Source organism: Octopus bimaculoides, chromosome 22 (genome assembly GCF_046866305.1).
Source record: "Octopus bimaculoides isolate indiv1 chromosome 22, ASM4686630v1, whole genome shotgun sequence".
NCBI classification, from domain to species: domain Eukaryota; kingdom Metazoa; phylum Mollusca; class Cephalopoda; order Octopoda; family Octopodidae; genus Octopus; species Octopus bimaculoides.
In genome coordinates, this window is record NC_142949.1 from 38,415,816 (window position 1) to 38,430,815 (window position 15,000).

General features: G+C 36.3%; 1 long non-coding RNA gene across 1 annotated transcript in view; it reads left to right on the forward strand.

Moving 5' to 3' along the window:
• Window positions 1-15,000, forward strand: part of LOC128250546 (uncharacterized) — a 191,998-nt gene that overhangs the window by 83,699 nt on the left and 93,299 nt on the right. The gene's annotated exons all lie outside the window — the stretch shown is intronic.

Sequence of the window (15,000 nt, forward strand, 5' to 3'; positions counted from 1 at the left end):
TCTAAAAGCGAACATGGGAGAAGAAATTAGAGTAAAGGAAAATATTGTTGCTCTGAAGAATTAAAACAAAATATATATACACCTATATGATGTATATATGCAATCAGTACACACACACACGCGCGTTTATGATACAATATATATATGTATGTATTTGTGTTTGTAGGTATGCCAAAGGGAAAAAAACCAGAGTCCATTTTATTGTGCATTTTTGGTGTTATAAGAATGTTGCAAGTCCGTTTTATTACGTGAACATAAAAAATAAACAAACAGAAACCAAAAAAGAGAGGAAATAAAAAAAAAAAAAGCCACCGAAGGAAAACTAATAAATAAATAAATGAATGAATATACGAAAACGAAGCTGAAACCAGACAAAAGATGAAGTAAACATGATTAAGAAAGGAGAATAAAAATAAAAAAATTTTAAAAATGAAGAAAATACACCCATTCATTGCGGAAACAAAAACCTCATCAGCAACAACATGAATGATAATAACAGTGCAAGTTATAATGATAATGAAAACTAATTCATGAGAACAAGAATAACGATAGAATGAATTCTCTTTTTGGAGTGTATTATATGTTGGTCAGTTTTTAGTACCCGGCATGGATTACATTCTTTGGAAATGGTCTCCGTCCAATTGCCGTAAGAACTGCCGTTAGAATTGCCAAATAACAGAAATATGTAGACATATATTTGCAATTTGTACACCACTTTGCCTCCTCATACGTTTTATTTTCGAGTATTTTTTTCCTGTTATTCCTGTTTTTGCATTTAAGCACAACTCGGACGCAGCAATACATATATACATACATACATACATACATACATAAATACTTACATACACACGTACGTACATACATTTCTCTATACTGATACACACAGATATATGTATATATATATATAAATGGCATAAATATACATAGTGAATATGCATATATGTTTGTGTGCATATATAAATATATATATATATATATACACACACACAAACATGTATGTATGTATAGCGAGTTATGAATGAGAGAGAGAGAGAGAAGGAAGAAGAGAAGACAAGATAAAGAACTGATCCAATAAGTAGTAGAACAATAAAGACATTGGCAATATTCTTGTGTTTTAAATGTTTTTCTTCTAATTCCATAAAGCTTTTCTTGATTATTTCGTTGCCTTTTGCGGTTCCAAATATTTCCAAAGTGTTTCTGTGTCTTGTTATTCATTGCTGTTGTGAAAGCGGTGATCTGGCAGAATCATTGGCACACAAAATGCTTAGCGGTGTTTTGTCCGTCCTTATTTAACCGAACCCTTTCGCTAACCGGTATTTCGTCTGTCTTTACCTTTCGTCTGTCTTTACGTTCTGATTTCAAATTTCGCCGAGGTCGACTTTGCCTGTCATCCTTTAGGAGTCGATAAATTACGTACCAGTTGCGTACTAGAATCGACCTAATCGACTGGCCTTGTACCTAGGGTAGAAAAGAATATTTCAGACGGCTAATTATATTGTTGTAATGAGAGTGAGAGAGAGAGAGACAGGCAGAAAAAAATAGACTGGTGTTGCAATACACAGCCACACACTCATATATATATCCTACTCTCCCTCTGTCTTATTTCTCTTTCTCTCTTTTTTCACTCCTCTCTCTCTCTCTCTATCTATTTCCCTCTCCCTATCTCTAACTCTCTCTCTTTCTCTTTATCTCTCTCTCTTTCCCTCTCTCTCTTTCTTCCTCGACCATACTACTTCTCCAATATAGCTGAAACTAGAAGGAAGCTTTCGCACGTGGATTGATCTCATATTTCCTGAACGATGGACAAAATAAGTTACAACACTACGACGCTTCCTCTCCCTCCCACACACACCTCCTTCTACCCTCGTTCCCTATATTTCATTTTTCTTTCTTTCGTCCTTTCTATCTCTCACTTTCTTTCTGCCTCACCTCTCTCTCTCTCCTTCCCTCTCTTTCTCTCTTCCATGTCTCTTTTCTGTCTCTCCATCGCTTGCTTATACAGGCACAACGTGGTCTTAGTGCTTTCTACACACTTCTTTACCTCTCTCTCTCTCTGTATATATTTACGTACATACATACATACACACACACACACTCACCTATCTAAACAATGTATCACTTCTTGCTATATTTGTCTCTCTTTTTCTATCTCTCTATGCATCTCTTTCTTTCCCAATCTCTTTCACTCACTGCTACACACGCACTCTCTCTCTCTTTCTTTCTTTCTCTCTTCCATTCTTTCTTTCTGTCCGTCTGACTTCCTTTCATTATTTCTTTCTCTCTTTCTTTTTTTCTTTCATTCTCTCCCTCACTCCAGTTTGGAAAAGCTCATAAAATTACGTTCACTTTTTACGAACCGTTTCGCTTCATAATGACCAAATTATTGGCCGGTGCCGACTCCATGTAATCAATCCGAACCCGACGTTATAAGCTTTGCTGAGAACAGCTAACGACAGTCAATTCCACCACCAATATTAACCTCCCCCGCGCACACACTTCACTACCAGCACCCCTACCAACCCACGCACACCACCAAACAAAACCGTCGGTCATTTTCTTTCTTTAGGGAACTGAGAAAAATCCTAATGTTAGAATTTATGTCACATTATCAGATAATATTTGGATAACAAATTTAAACCGGTTTGCTCAACCGGTTTTATAACGACCGTGTAACCAATAAGACATCAGACACACACAGAAAACACTGACGCATAGGAAGATGCGCTGACACGCATACATGAAACATTCACGCGTATACACATGCCCTGAGACGCCCACATGGACAACATCTCACACACATATATATATATATACTTACCATGCACGCATGTACTGCTATCCATACATGATATGTATGTGTATATATATATATATATATATATGCTCATCTCTTGAGTTCTTTTTTCTCTGTTTGCTTCGCCAAACCTACACACACACACATACACACACACATATATATATATATATATATATATATATATATATATATATATATATATATATATATATATATATATACACAGTTACAGCTCATTCTTCATCATGTGAGATGTGAGTGGACTGGAGCAACGTGAAATAAAGTGTCTTGCTCAAGGACACGACACACCACCGGGAATTGAACTCACAACTTCACAATCATGAGCCGCATACGCAAATCAAAAAGTGACGCACCTTCACGACACGAACAACAACAACATACATATACAATAACACGAGGAAAAAACAGAAGGAACCAAATAGCAACAAAAATCGTGGGAATTCTTTTTTTTTTTTTTTTTTTCTATTCTAGGTACAAGGCCCAAAGTTTTTGGGGATCGACCTTATTGGGCCCTGATCTTTTATTGAGGAAGAATCGGGTTTGGTATATTGGTAATTAAAATCCGGAAATGTGTTGTTTGATAAAGTTATATATGTGTGTATAAGGCGGTGCTACAGCATGGCCTCAGTGAAATGACTGCAACATGTAAAAGAATAAAATAATGTATAGATAAATATATTTGCATTTATACATATATGTGCAAAAACGTAAACATGTATTAGATATACATATGCACACACACACACTCACACGTATATATATATATATATTTATGTGTGTATCAATGGTCTCTTTCTCTCTCTCCTCTCTCTCTCCCTCTCTCTCTCTCCTCTCTCTCTCCCTCTCTCTCTCTCTCTCTCTCTACACACACACACACAATACCATATATGTCTGAATATATAAAATACATGCAGTATGTATGCGCATTTAGAAAGCTGTATATGCATGTGTGCATGGAGGATTTATGCAGGAATAGTACATATATACGTATACACAGGTTATTTCTCCAGACATACATACATGCATACATTCGTACATATACATATGTGTGTATGTGTGTGTATTTGTGTGTGCGTGTGCGCGTATATATATACACAGATACATCTATATACACTCACGCTCTCCCATCCAAAGCAAAATTTCATTTTTCATTTCTTCATTTGTTTGTTTAATTCTAATGATTTATTTTTGTTATTTATTTTTCTATTTACTTTGTTCATTGTGTTTACGTTTTATTTCATGTTTATTGTGTTTGTCTGCGTATTCCTGTCCATGAACTATCACAATTAATGTCGAGATTTTACAGATTCGTGGCCAGAAAATGGTCAGTTATGAGGGAATAATCTACTCAATATTGACCCCTGAGTGTCTTGACTGACCAGCGGAGAAACGTATTGCATTACACCGTCTTTAATTTCTGTCCGATATTACGGCCGGTCCCTGGGGGCCATGTATCGGATTATAGCCTTGTCGACGTGCAACCACCTTATAACAACTGTACATACGTACACAAAACGCGCATACATATATATGTGTATGCGTGTGTATTGTGCGTATGCATGTACCTATTTGTGTGTATATGTGCGTCGTATATATATATATATATATATGCGTACACATAATATGTATATACACATACACACACACATATATATACATATATATATATAAATATGCACCGGACACAACATATATATGAATGTATGTTTGCGTGCATGTATGTATACGTATACACATATACACACTCAAGTATATATAAATTTATATATGTTTGTGTGTGTGTGTGTGTGTGTGTGTGTGTGTGTGTATGTGTGTGTGCCTGTGTGCGTAATTAGATGGACAGATATGCGTGTCTATGTGGAAACACTTATATATATATATATGTGTATGTATGTACTTAACGTAGTAACATACGCATTATCTTTTCCTGGTGGTATCTTAGAGCTGGGTCTTCATTGGACTCTATTGTAATTCAGAAAGTGAAAGACAAAACACTGACTAGTCATGAGATGTGCGATGTCGCTAAGTCTCTGTCTGCTGCTCTGATGAAAGAGATACCTCAAATTTCATACTGTTCCTATAAATCGACATTAGATCGGTCTTTCTGTACTTTATTAGGGCGTGTTTATTTATGCTATGATATTTCTCAGTCGTACATGATTATATATTTTTGGAAAGGATGGCTCTCCACAGAATAGACTATATACATTGTGGTAAAAAGCGCCACATTTACAAAATGAGCTTCGAAGCTTATTTGCAAAGAAAGGAATAGGGAGGGGGGTCTGCAAAAATTGCATGGTGCGGTGTAGGAATCTACTAACATAGAGCATGTATACTTGAACAATCGACACTTTCATACATATTACACACACACACACACACACGCATATATATATATATATATATATATATATATATATATATATATATATATATATATATATATATATATATATATGAACAGAAGCACAGTCACAGACAGTATATTTCATAAGAGAGAGAGAGAGGAGGCGAGAGAGAGGGAAAGAGACAGACAGAGAAGGAGAAGGGCAGAAAGATATATAAAGTGTTTGACAGCTACCAAGATAGGTACGTAGATTAAACGATATCTAATATATATCCAGTCTTTGTGGCATACGGTTCAAATCTAGCATTTTCTTCATTGCTTCTTTAAATATCAGCAACTTAAAAGATCGTTCTGATACAAAAATATTGCTACAGCATTACCACGACTACCAACACAAACACCATCACTAAACACCGCTGCCGCTCTCTCCACCACCACGTACATTTCAGACGAAACACTCCGGCCACCCCCATTTTCTGCTGGGCGCCATTTCTTCTCCAATGTTTGTTGAAACGCTGGCTCAACAAACGCAACCATTACTGAGAGTCAAACGATAGACATGGCTTTAGAAACTTCTTATTGTAGATCGAAGTCGGCGGCGGTGTGGAGGTGGGTTGAGTAGCTTTGTTTTTTGGTGGGCTGGATGTTTTGTCTTCGTAACAAAGGGGTTTCGATGGTAGTTAAAACTATAACGAAAGCAAAAAATACGATGTCTACAGCATCAACAATATTTAGTATACCTTCGGAATCTTCGGAACTAAAGGTTATAAAAACTGCAGTTATATGTGATAGTTACCGCATGTTTACCCGTACATACGTACATAAACACACACACACATACACACACACACACACATACAGAGAGAGAGAGAGAGAGAGAGAGACACACACACACACACACACACACACACACACACACACACAAGAGAAAGAGAAAATGAGATTCAACATTTTCTCGTTCTCTTATATGTTATATATATATATATATATATATATATATATATATATATATATGCACGTATATTTTTTCTTTCATTTTTTTACACGTTTCTGTTATTTAACTGCTGCCATGCTGGAGCACCGCTCTATAGAATTTCAGTCGGAAGAATCGACCCCCAAGACTTACTCTTTGTAAGTCTAGTATTAATTCTATCGGTCTTCTTTTGTCGAACTGGGACATAAACACACCAACATCTGTTGTCAAGCGGTCGGGGGGGGGGAGACAAAGACAGACAGAAAAGACACACACACATAAATATATATACATACGACGGGCTTCTTTCAGTTTCCGTCTATCAAATCCACTCACAAGGATTTGGTTGGCCTGAGGCGATAGTAGAAGACACTTGCCGAATGTGCGAAACCCACGAGTACTTATATCTGTACGGTTGATGACATCAGGTAGCTGAAGACATTGAGGCGCTTTAAACGGCATACTACCAAGTGTTTACCCAAATTTTAGATTATATGATTGTGTGTGTGTGTGTGTGTGTGTGTGTGTGTGTGTGTGTATTGACATAGAGACACACAGGCATATTTACTTACATATTTATACATACATACATACATATACATATTTATACATGTTCATACATACATACACAGACCGTTCTGGTTACGTGATTTCAGACCCTTATATATATATATATATATATACACACATTTAGATAGATAGTTACATACATATAAACATATTATGCGTTTGTTTGTGTGTGTGTGTGTGTGTGTGTGTATGTGTGTGTGTATGTGTGTGTGTGTATGTATGACTCTGTGTGTGTGGCTGTGTGTTGAAGATTAACAGAACCACATGGCATGAAAGCAATCGGTGGGGGAACATGTTTCAATTCCAATGTTTGTAGAAGATTCTTTGATGAAAAGTTCAGTGGAGCCTAGTGTGGTACAGCTACAAGAACCTGACCATTAGCAACGGTGCCAACCATTATGGCGTGAGAGATCAAACACCAAGACAAAGAACCTCTTTCGTCTCTCATCTGTTTTTGTTCCTCTCCCTTTTCTAAGTAGAATAACATTATTCCATGTTTCACCTCTACCACTGATTCAATATCTATCAATGACTGTGACCGTATGCGCAGCATTAGCATTTTAGAAATAACAGCTAAATACTCCTCAAACACATCTTTCCTTGTCTTAAACAACGTAGGACATGTTTAACGTTCAACCTGCTAGAAATAGCAGGTCATGTTACTCGCTAAACGAACAGCAAAAATAACAGAAATAATAGCACACACATGCATATATGTGCTCATACAGTGTGCAATGGGCAAATTGTCCAGGTTTTATATTTTCAGTTACGCGCATGCGCATTGTTTGTTTTTGATTTTGTCGACTACACAATATAGTTGGGCACCGTCTTTGAGAAAAACAGCACCATAACGCAATTCACTCTGCCAGAAATTTGGAAATGACATGCTGTACTGCTTGGCATTCTTGTCGGAAGCTCCAATACGGTACTTATTTTATCGACCCAGAAAGGATGAAATGTGGGGTGGACCTCGGTGGAATTTGAACTCATAACGTCAAGATGGAGGAAATGCTGCTTAGTAATTTGCTCGGCATGCTAACGATAATTAATAGTGATGATGATGACAATGTTGATGATGTTGAAAAAGATGGTGAGGATGATGACGATGATGTTCATGTTCATGTTGATGATGATGATGATGATGACGACGATAATGATGACGAGAATGATGACGATAATGCTGTTGATTGTGATGATTATAATGATGGTGGTGGTGAGGGCAATAATGACGACAACGATGGTGATACCACCGATGCTACTGGTGCTGCTGCTGATGATGAAGGTGATGACGGGTTCAATGATGATGATGACGTCGACGACGACTATGAGGATAGTGTTGATGAGGATGATAATTAATGAAATGCTAACAAAAAAGAAAGAAAAAATAGTTGCAATTACAAAAGAATATTTAGAAATATATTTAAAAACTTCAAAAGAAGAATAAAGCAATTTTTAGTGTTTTAAGATTGTTTTTAGTTTCAGCTTTTTGTGTTTTCCATTTCTTTTTGTTAATTTAATTTTTCATGTAGTGTAAAATTAAGTGCATATATATATATATATATATATATATATATATATATATATAATATATATATATATATATATATATATATATATAATGTATGTATGTATGTATGTATGTATGAATGAATAACTATGTGTATATATATATATATATATATATAACTATGTATTCTTACACCGATTCATATGTATATTATATATCATATATAGGTGTGTGTATATGTACATACCTTATAGCTCTCCTTATCTGTATGTATAAATATACATATACTTACACACACACACACACACACACACACACACACACACACACACACACACACACACACACACACACACACACACACACATATATATAGGAGAGAGAGAGAAAGAAAAGAGCGAAAGAGATAGGTAGATAGACGGATAGATGGATAGATAGAGAGAGACAGAGAATAATGATTTTTCCATTGTGGTTGGTGAGTGATTTGATTTTGAAACAATGAAAATTGAGTGCGTATATGTATGTAGGTATGTACGTAAACTAAAACACCACACACACACACACACACACACACATATATATATATATATATAATATATACGTATATACGCACACATACAATACTACATATATATGAGCTGTGTGTGGTGTACCCATTATGTACTCTGTTGCCTTATTACCAATAGATGGCGCTGTTTTAATACATTTGAAAACGAACATATTTAAAGTTGCCTGCAGTAGAATGCACTAATAAATAGGAGAGGATTGTCTAAATTAGGTGAAGGCGGTGGCTCCATTGGTTGTGGTGGTGGTAGTGGTAGTGGCGGTGGCAATGTTGTTGTTATTGCTGTTGTGAGGGCTGTGCTGGTGGAGTTTGTTATTGTGTTCTTGGTGATGGTGATGGCGGTCGAAGTCATGGTGGTGGCGATGGTGGTAGCGATTGAGGTTGTGTTGGTGGTAACGTTGTAGTAGTTTTGATGGTGATGGAGGTGGTGATCTGTGGCAGTAGTGATATTGATAGTGGTTGTAGTGGTGATAGTAGTGGTGGTTGTAGTGATGGTGGTAAGATATGTACCATCTATGTACTGAGGTCGATACTATCCATTTATCTCCCCCCACCACCAACATTTCTAGCCTTGTGCCTAAATCGCAAACTACTATTTACACAATTATTCTTTCCATGCTTATGATAAATGGTCTTATAATATCAATGGTTTATGCGTATGGCTTCTATTCATCTAAAAGGGGCTTAGAGCAATTCTCAGTACTTTTGCAGGCGCTCGCAGAATGGCCAAACCAATCACTGATGTCTAGCTTGAATAGGCAGAGTGAAGGATCTTTGCAGATACTTCCCCTACCGTGAGTTCAACTCAGTCATGCTTGGAAAAGCGGTGTTTAGGGCCTTTGCAGGCTCTCTCGGAATTTCTTAGTTAAAGATAGTTGATGTCTAACTTCGAAGGATAATGTCCAGGACCTTTACAGGCCCTGCATTTCAGTGCAGTTCATTCGAATACGGTTAATGTCATGCTTGTGGAGGCAGCGAGAAGGGCCTTTGCAGGTTCTAGGATTTTTCAGACCAGGATAGATAACGTCTTACTTGCGATACGCGGTGGGGTGAGAGAAGTGCCCAGCACATCTGTTGTCCCTTCGAGAATGCTCAAGTCAACATAATTAATAAACAAATTGTAGAGGTGGTACCTATTGGCAGACACTCACAGTATCGTCAGATAATTATAACTGATTTAAAGCACAAAGGTCTAACGATTATTGGGTTACAGCAAGTAATCTTAGATGCCAAGAACCCTCCTTGGGAAGTTAAGCAGTTGTGGTCGATGAAAAAGGCAGCTGTAGTACCAATAATTATCGGAGCTTGGGAACAATGAGCAAAAATCTCGAGAAGTACGTGGAACAAATAGGGGCTGCAATTAGGGTGGAGCACTTGCAGAAGACAGCACTGCTTGGAACCGTTCGAATACTCCGGGAGGTGCTCGAAAAATAAGAGGTGTTACCTGAGTTCACTGGTAGTGAACAGCTGACACTGTAGTACATCTCTAACGTTAGAAGCTGTGTAAAAATAATAATAATAATAATAATAATTTGTAGCAGTAGCAGCAGCAGCAGCAGTAGTAATAGTAGTAGTAGTAGTAGTAGATGGTGGAGATGATGAAGAACAAGAGGAAAAGTTTCAGTTGTAGAAGAATAAGAGAAAGGGAAAAAAAAGAAAGAGGCAAGACTTAAAAGCAACACATTTAGAATAGGAATTTGTGAGAGAAAACGAGAAAGAGAAATAAGATGACGAAGAGGTTGGACATGAAAAAAATGAATTTATGTAGAACGGAAAATATAGGAAACAAAACAGAAAAAGGAATAAAAGAAAGAATGACTGAATGAATGAAAGATGCAGACAACAGAGAAGCAAGGAAGGAAGGAAGGAAAGGAAAATGACAGACAGAACGAAAGAAATAAATATGGAAAGAAAAGTAGAATTGGAAGGAATAAATAAAACAAAATGAAAGAAAATAACATGGAAAGAAATAGAAAAAGGCAGAAAGAAAATATAAAGAAGAAAGAAGACAAGAGAAGGTGGTGTGGTATGATGGAATGGTGGCGGTGGTGTTGATGACGTTCCCTTATGGTTTGTTGTATGATGACAAACCTTTCATCGCTGTCATCAAATGTTTGTTGTTAAGGGGGTTAATTCCTGTTTGTCATCTACACGTCCGCCATCATCCTATTAGGACGCCATTACTATTGCATTTTCCCTGTATGTTTGGTCTTCTCGTTCATCCATGTTTACTACTACTACTACTACGACGACGACGCTGTCCACCACCACCACCGCCGCCGCCGTTATTACAATCACCACTATTATCACCACCATTGTGAACAATACACCACCCCTACTGTCATCACCACCACCACCAACAACAACAACAACACTACCAAACACCTCCACTGCTGCTTCTACTACGAAAACTCTCCATGACGTTACTGCGCTCTCCACCACCACCACCACCACCATCACGAGTTCCATCACCAATACTACCACCTCCACCATACTACCATTTTAGTAACTGGACATTTAGAAAGGTGAATGTTCGCTATAAACGGATTAGAAAATAGAAGAAATAAATTCTTTGAAAAGAGTGCGTGAGGACAGAGCGACTTCTGCTCAACGGATTGTCGTTGTTTCTGTTAACATCCTCCGTCTCCTCCTCCTCATCATCATCATCACCATCATGGCTGTTGCCGTCATCATCATCATCATCATCATCATCATCATCATCAACGGCATCATCATCGTCATCATCGTCGTCGTCGTCGTCATCTCTAACATTACAACCACCACAATTATCCTCTTCATAATTATCATCGCCGATGTTGTCATCAATGTAGTCGTTGCCATCACCATTTTTTCCTGTTTTTTTTTCCTGTTATACCCAGCATCATTATTATTCTCATCAGCACCATCTTCAAAGTCACCAAACATTATAATCATATTACCATTTACATTTCCAGTCTTATTGACATCATCATCGTCAACCTCTACATCGTCGAGGTCTGCATTATCTTCCTCACCATCGTCATCATCGTTCTCATCAGCATTATTATAAGAATCCTCTCCATCCCTAATGTAATAACATCATCGCAGAAAGCAAGTTATTGATATTTCGAATATTCCATTGCGCATGTTGGAATAGTCTTGTACAAAATCTTCTTGTCAAAGAGAAAACATCGAAATATCAAAACCGACGGGAAATATTGCAAAAATACACCAACAAACTTCTACTGAGACAGTTGAAATGTTTACAGAAATGATAAAATAATAGAAAAATCTGATTATAATGTATTCGCAAACGCACAGACGCACACTAAATTTTGTATATATATATATATATGTGTGTGTGTGTGTGTGTGTGTGTGTGTGTGTGTGTGTGTGTGTGTGTGTGTGTGTGTGTGTGTGTGTGTTTCTGGTGTGTATAGTGTTTGTAAACTGATATCTTATGCAACATGTCCTCGTTTAACTTTCTCTGCTCCGTAGCATATTCAAAATAACTTCAGCAAGCATACGCCAAATTCTCTCAAATTCTTGTAATCATTGCTCAATTCTTGGAACACTCAGATCACAGATTGCATTACTCTGTACAAATTCTTAGCATTGACAATTCTTCCCGCCAAATCTGACACTGCTCTTCACCCTACGGCGAAGACAGTTAAACGATGTTAAGTGGAGGAAAGACTGCAGATGTCTAGGACCCTCCTGCTTCATGCTGATAAAATGTTTAGGAGGTGGGCTCCGACAGGAGAGGCTGGGAGGATAGCTAAACAATATAATAGACTGAAATTCTAAAATTACTAAAGAAATATATGACTTTGGTGATTGGTGACACTTGTTCCTTCACATTCTTTCGTTCTTTACATCCGTCTCCAAGATATATGTCACTCTTAATGGCTGTGAATGCATTAATCATTTCGTTTCTATGCATGCTTCCATGTCTTGATCTGTCTGTCTGTCTGTCTATTTAGCTATTCGTAAATATCTATATATACATGTATATATATATATATACAGTAATACCTCGACTATCGCGGGTGTTACGTTCCAAAACCCCACGCGATATTATCCTATTATTATTTTTATAATTTGTATATATTTATTTTATTATAAATGCAAAACAACACCACAGATGAATCGACGTAAGCTTAAATAATAAAACGCGATAGGTGAACCGCGATAGGTGAGGAATTATGGTGAGAAAGAGAGGGTGAAAGAGAGAGAGAGAGAGATGAATAGGCACACACACACATCACACACAAACACACACCTATGTATCCATATACACAGAAAATATGTCATATTTCAATTCTATTATTTTCAATTACGTATTTTGGAGATACTAAAGAAGTAGAGAACAAAAATCCGACTAACGCATTGCATTGTTTTATTCTTGGAGAGATGACTTTATCTCTCTCTCTCTCTCTCTCTCTCTCTCTCTCTCTCTCTCTCTCTCTCTCATATATATATATATATATATATATATATAGCATTCCATACTTTTCGCTAAATTGCATTTCGTACTAATACAAAATCACTTTCATACATACATACACACACACACACACACACATATATGAACACATACACACACGTACATATAGAGTTACTAAATATATATATATATATATATATATATATATATATATATATATATATATATATATATATATATATATATATATGAATGTATATATATGTGTGTGTGTGTGTGTCTATATACATATATATATATATGTATGTATATACACACAGTATATGTGTATATATGTATACACACACACATAGTCTTCTGGTATATTTTGCGTTCTCAGTTTATAAAGAAAGTGACAACGAAGTTATTTAAATAATGAATTTCCGGTGATATTTCAATTGAAACAAGGAAAAAATAAATCAGTGAAAACAACAACAACAGCAACAACGACGACGACGAAGACGAAGATGACAACGACATTAACAGAAACATAATTATCAAGAACAACAATATTTAATAATAAACAAAATGAACACCGTCATCACCATCAACATCATCATCATTATCATCATCATCATTATCATCATCATTCTCATCATCATCATCATCATCAGCACCACTACCACACTAAGGAAAATACACTTTTTCGCTCTCTCTCTCTTTCTCTCCCCCTCTGAATATATATGTATGTTTAAATGAATATCAATATATACATATCCCTATCTATCTCTCTTCCTCTCTCTCTCTCTCTGTCTTTCTCCATCTATCTATTTACCTATCTGTCTATCTATTTATTTATCTATCCATCTATATCTATCTGTCTGTCTATCAACATCAACGTGAAACAAGATATACGGAATGCTATATATACACTCTACGTGTGTACATGTAAGTATACACACATACAGATATATTTATATGTATAAAGATTTTTCTTTAAATATATTCACACACACACACACACGCACACACACGCACACACACACACACACACACACACACACACACATATATATGTATTTACATTCGACATTTTGCATTATATACTATAAATCGTAATTCAAGATGGCTACGTATCACATTCCACAAATTTTCATGTTTCATTTTTTTTCTGTTTTTACTTTAATTGAAACGCTTCTGTTATGCTATATATTTACCTCCACAAGTGAGAAGGGTTGTGGGTGTGATGTCTACACTGATTTATGTCGCACTTTTAAAACGTCTTCAGTTTCAGGTGTGTGCAGCGTGTATGCTTGTATGAATGTAAAGATATATATTTATATATATATACACATATGTGTGCGTGTATGCGTAAGTATGTGTGTGTATGTATATATATATATATATATATATATATATATATGGGAGAATATACAAATAATAACAACAGACGAGGACAGGTGGTGTAAATAACAAAAGTATATATTAGTATGACGCTCGGGAAAACGGAAAGTCTTTGACGTTTCGAGCTACGCTCTTCAACAGAAAGAATACGGAGACAAGGAGAAAAACACGGAGAAAAAAAATTGAATAGTGTTCAGTCAACGGTCAATCATAATAATGGCCGATCATAACAATGGCTGACCGGAAGTTATATATATATATATATATATATATATATATGCGTTTGTAGTGGCAGAAGTTACGTTCGGTGTCAAAGTGCTATTTGCAATACGATTTAAAAAAAAGTATTTTTAAAATCGCGTTTCTCCAACACTCTCTATATTTTCATAGATGCTAATCCTAGGAGGCAAT